Here is a 6000-nt window from a genome sequence, read left to right as displayed (position 1 = left end):
CCCAAAACAAAAGTAAATACAATTCCAGACTGCATGAACAGAAGGCCCAGAAAAAGCATCTCTTTATGTGTGTGGGTATGTGTGGAAATGGTGACCCAGAGACTTTGGCCAAGATGGTGTAAATATGGAACCCATCAGTGAAAAATCTGGGGTTGGAAGCCAACCATCCTATTTTCCCGAAAACCAGTATATCCAGAAATGTCGATCAGCAGCCAGCTAACCAAGGAGAGTGTGTGTGTTAGAGAAGAGAGAAAGAGAAAGAGCTCCCTGAATGAATGTGTGTTTCACTGAGTGAATGTGTGATGTCAGGGTGTGGGATACTCCCAGGGGAACATAACATTTGAAGGCACACAGTTTGATGGAGTTGATGCCTGCATCAGCAGCCTGTTGCTATTAAAATGAACCCTCATTTTGTTCAGATTTATTCTGGCACTAGGCTCAATATGTCACTTTATACAGTGATCCTGAGTTCAGTGGATTTGCCTATGGTCAGCACAAACCCAAACCAGGAGGGACAGGCATCCACAGTTGTGAGGCTGTCCCTTTAGGCATGATACAGTCTTTGGTCTTCAAGTCATAGGATTCAGTTCAGTAAATGCAAAAGTGTCTGTAATTTTGGACAAGCTACAACTATGCTGGATTCTGTTTCCAGCATCCTTGCTCCCAAACATAGATGGTTGCTGTGAACTGTGATGTGACCTCTGACAACTTCTCCCTACATTAACACAGTGGAAAAAAAATCAGAAAATCTGATAATTCTTGCTTGATATAAGTGAAAAAGACACTTATACTGCATCTGAGCCATGCTGCAGCTTGGGCGACTGTTTGTTACAGCAGCTAATGTTATCCTAACTAATACATTAAACTTTGTCCCATGTGATATACCAAGATCATAGTAGTCCTGCCATAATCATGCACGTTCTATAGAGTAAGGTTGATTTTAGTACAAAGCTGTCATGTGGGAGACTGTGGAGACCTCACCATTTGTGGGAGAGAGCAAAGATGGTGAATAGAAGTCTCCTATGGCCAAACACAAGATCTTTACTTTCACAGGATTCTGGGAGTCACATGGCTAAGAGTAGGGAGAAAGGCACTTCTTAAATTCACCGAAGATCTTATGCTCTGAATGATGTGTGACCAGAGAATTAGAATTGTTGCTAATTTCAGGTATATAGTGATGTTGTGGGAAGTCAGGGACCCCGAACAGAGGGAACTGCTAAAGTCGTGACAGAAGAATATAAATTGTGAAGATTTCATGGTCATGTATCATTTCCTCAATCAATACTCTTATAATTTCCTAGGTCTATCTTTACTTTAATCTCTTAATCCTGTCATCTTCATAAGCTGAGGATGTATGTCACCTCAGGACCCTGTGATGATTGCGTTAACTGCACAAATTGTTCGTAAAGCATGTGTGTTTGAACTATATGAAATCTGGGCACCTTGAAAAAAGAACAGGATAACAGCGATGTTCAGGGAACAGGGGAGATAACCATTAAGTCTGACTGCCTGGGAACCAGGCAGGACAGAGCCTTATTTCTCTTATTACTGAAAATGGGTAAGAGAAGTATCACTGAACTCTTTCCCAATAAGGAATGTTAATAATTAACAGCCCTGGGAAAAGAATGCATTCCCAGTGTGGGGTCTCTAAAATGGATGCTCTGGGAGTGTCTGCTTTATGCTGTTGCAGATAAGGGATGAAATACGTCCTGGCCTCCTGCAGCGCCCTCAGGCTTGCTAGGATTAGGAAATTCCAGCCTGGTAAATTCTAGTCAGACCAGTTCTCTGCTCTTGAACCCTGTTAAGATGTTTATCAATGACAATGCGTGCACAGCGGGACATGAAACTTCATTAGTAATTCTAGTTTCACCCTGACCTTGTGATCTAACCCTGACCTTCTGCCCTATGATCTTTTTGTTGCCCTTGAAGCATGTGATCTCTGTGACCCACACCTATTCGTACACTCTTTCCCCTTTGAAAATTGCTAACAAAAACTTGCTGGTTTTACGGCTCAGGGGGCATCATGGAACCTGCTGACATGTGATATCTCCCCTGGACACCCAGCTTTAAAATTTCTCCCTTTTGTACTCTTGCCCTTTATTTCTCAGACCAGCCAACACTTAGGGAAAATAGAAAAGAATCTACTTTGAAATATCGGGGGCTGGTTTCCCCTGACACAGTATGATATTCAAGCATCATGTCATACTCCTCAAACACATGCATTTTTTTATTAACATAAAATTTTAGGCCGGGTGCAGTTGTTCATGCCTCTGTAATTACAGAATGCTGGGAGGTGGAGGCAGAAGGATTGCTTGAGCCCAGGAGTGCAAGACCAGCCTGGGTACCTCACTATACCTGGGTATACTGAGAACTGGCCATTGCCCCCCACAGGCTCCTGCCATCAGATTTATTAGCCCTCTAATAAATTATTAGATCATTTATTAGATAATTATAAGATAAATAGAAGTCTATTGATTAGACCACTCATAAATAGTGCCTGTTACCTCATCAGACAATTGTCCCTGAGGAGTCTCTTGCTCATCTTTGCAACCCCAGCACTGAGCCAGAACATGGCCCATGGCAGACCTTTGAGAAATATTTTTTGAATAATCATCATAATAAGCTCTAACTTCCTTCAGGATAAGCTATATGTGAGGTACTGGCATAAATCCATTATCCAATAGCTCATTCAGTTCTCTCTATAACACTAAGAGCCACAATTGCACCCAGATTTATTTATGGATTTATTTATTTACTTATTTCTGAGACAGGGTCTTGTTCTGTTGCCCAGGCTGGAGTGCAGTGGCTAGATCATGGCTCACTGCAGCCTTGATTAATGATGGGCTTAAGCAATTCTTCCTCCTCAGTCTCCTGAGTAGCTAGGACTACAGGCATGAGCCACCACACCTGGCTAATTTTTTTTATTTTTATAGAGACAGGATTTCACTCTGGTACCCAGGCTGGTCTTGAACTCCTGGGCTCAAGCAATCCTCCTGCCTTGGCCTCCCAAAGCATGACCTCCCATTTGACAGAGGAGAGTCTGTTTCACCAAGGAGTTAGGTAAGTGACTTGACGTCTCATAAGATTCAGAAGCAGGATTTGAGCCCAGGCAGTCTGACTCCAGAGCCCTGGGTTTGATCTGCCTGAAGGGAAGTTTGGAGAGGGGCAATACTGGCCTGTGGCTGGCTGGGAGAGGGGACCCTGGCACCTCACAGACAGGTGTGAAGGCTGTGCAAGGAGGGGATTTGTGTGAGGAAAAGGGGGAGGGTCTGGGAGAGTTCATGCAGGGCCTCAAAGATAGTGGTACATCAAAATTCACCCCCTCATTGAGCTAGGAGACCTAACATGAAGCTGAGTGTGCAGAGTTCACCCATCAACCCTGGACCTCAAACTTGACATTGAACGTTTCCTCATTTTGAACACTTCTACTGTGTCCTAATTTCTTCCGTGAACTTCACTCTCATTTCTGTTGTCTAAACGTTAATTCTTCTTAGTTTTGTTTTCTCATCAGGGAGGAGCTGAGGAAATTTATCTCTGGGGGCTCAGAAATTTCCAGCTCAGGTGCTTCAATTTTATATGATAGTTTCCCTTGTCCTTACACACTTGCTCCTCTGTTTCCAAATCTTGTGAATTTGTCCTTGAACCAGCAGCTCCAAACAACAGCACCCCAGAGCTTTCTGTACCCTGTGCCTTCCAACTTTGCATAAACTATCAGAGCTTAGCTGAGAGAAATACTTGTCAAAAGCTTATTTATTTATTTTTTTTTGCAAGAAAAGTGTCTTTATTATTTCCCATGGCCACAGAAAATTAAGAAAAGTATAAAGATCACCTGTAATGCTATAGCCAACTATCACCACTGAAAACGTTTAAATCTCCCATGAACCAACCATTACAAAATGAAATTAAAGAAAGTGTGCCAAGTATGATAGTACTGAAACAAATACCTAGGAATACATATGACAAAAACCATGAGAGACCTCTCCAGGGAAAATGATAAAACGTTGTCACTGTCACTAAAGAACACTAAACTTAATGAAAAGAAACTCCAAGTTCATGGGTCAGAATCATCAAATTCTATAGGGATCTATATATCTATATATATAATATAGATGTTATTCTTCCCAAGCAAATCTGTGTAATTCTAATCAAATGCCTCCCCATATTTTGGGAGGAGCTTAACAAATTGAGTATAAAATTAATGTAGAAATAAAAAGGGCCAAGAGGAACCAAAGACTTGATAAAAAGAGAACAGAGTTCTCCCAAAGATACTAAGAATTATAAGGCTATAGTAATTAAGACAAGGTTGTATTAACTCAAGGACACAAAGAATCGACCAATGGAAAAGAGCAGAGTCCAGAAACAGACTGCCACTTAGAGGGACTCTGGGAATATTTAAGAGGTGGTTTTGCAAAGAAGTGGAGAGAGCATGGTCCCTTCAACAAAGGCTGCTGGGATAACTGAGCATCCACATTGGAAGAACTGGAACTGAACCCCTTCCTCACAGGCCGTATGAACATAAATGCCTTTTGTTGTCTGTGCGTTTGGTGTCACATCCATGAAATCACTGGGAAGACCAATGTCATGAAGTTTTCCCCATGTTTTCTTCTAGTAGTTTCAGTTTCAGGTCTTATGTTTAAGTCTTTAATCCATTTTGAGTTGATTTTGTGTGTGGTGTAAGGTAAGGGTCCAGTTTTATTCTTTTGCATGTGGACATTCAGCTTTCCAGATATCATTTGTTGAGGACACTGTCCTTTCCCCATTGGGTATTCTTAGCAGTCTTGTCAAAGATCAGGTGGCCATGTATGCAAAGCACAGGCAGCAAAAGCAAAAATAGGCAACTGGGACTACATCAGACTAAAAAGCTTCTGCATAGCAAGGGAAACAACAGGCTGCAAAGACAATCTATGGAATGAAGATAATATTTACAAACCATACAACTAATAAGGGTTAACCTCCACAATATGTAAGGAATTCCTACAACTCACTAGCAAAAAAATTAATAACCTGATTTAAAAATGGGCTAAGGATTGGAATAGATCTTTCTCCAAAGAAGACATACAAATGGATAATGGGTATATGAAAAGATAGCCAATGTCACTAATTATCAGAGAAATACAAATCAAAATCACAATGCAGTATCACCTTACCCCTGGTAGGATGGCTATCATTTTTTAAAGAAATGAACAAAAGATAACAAGTGTGAGGATGTAGAGAGATGGGAACTCTTGCACACTGTTGGTGAGCCACTGTGAAAAACAGTATGGAGGTTCCTCAAAAAATTAGAAATAGAACTACTGCTGGGCGCGGTGACTCACAACTGTAATTCCAGCACTTTGGGAGGCCGAGGTGGGCAGATCATGAGGTCGGGAGATTGGGACCATCCTGGCCAACACAGTGAAGCCCCATCTCTACTAAAAAATACAAAAAATTAGCCGGGCATGGTGGCGGGTGCCTGTAGTCCCAGCTACTTGGGAGCTTGAGGCGGGAGAATGGTGTGAACCCGGAAGATGGAGCTTGCAGTGAGCCGAGATCGCGTCACTGCACTCCAGCCTGGGCGACAGAGCAAGACTCTGTCTTGAAAAAAAGAAAAAAAAAAATTGAACTACCATATGTTGCAGCAATACCACTTCTGAGTATTTATCAAAAAGAATTGAAATCAGGATATCAAAAAGATAACTTGCATTCCCATATTTACTGCAGCACTATTCACAATAATCCAGTGGAAACAACCTAAGCAGGAGGCAGAGTCCCCTTGGGAAAGGACCCTGTGACACCATAGCATATATAGTAATGGTTTCCCCCAAAGGACCTATAGCCATTTATTCAGAGGATGATAACACTGGAAAAGGGGAATCACTCAACATTTCTAAGACTGTTGAGCAGAGGATCAACATTGATAACGATGCATGAAAACCCAAAGCGTCATCATATTCTGTCCTCATCAGAGTAGGGGTATATAGGAGCCAAGAATGAAAAATGGAGCCCTGGCCAAGTCAGGCT

The sequence above is a fragment of the Chlorocebus sabaeus genome, chromosome 11 (assembly GCF_047675955.1).
Source record: "Chlorocebus sabaeus isolate Y175 chromosome 11, mChlSab1.0.hap1, whole genome shotgun sequence".
In the NCBI taxonomy this organism is placed as follows: domain Eukaryota; kingdom Metazoa; phylum Chordata; class Mammalia; order Primates; family Cercopithecidae; genus Chlorocebus; species Chlorocebus sabaeus.
This window is presented reverse-complemented; position numbering follows the sequence as displayed.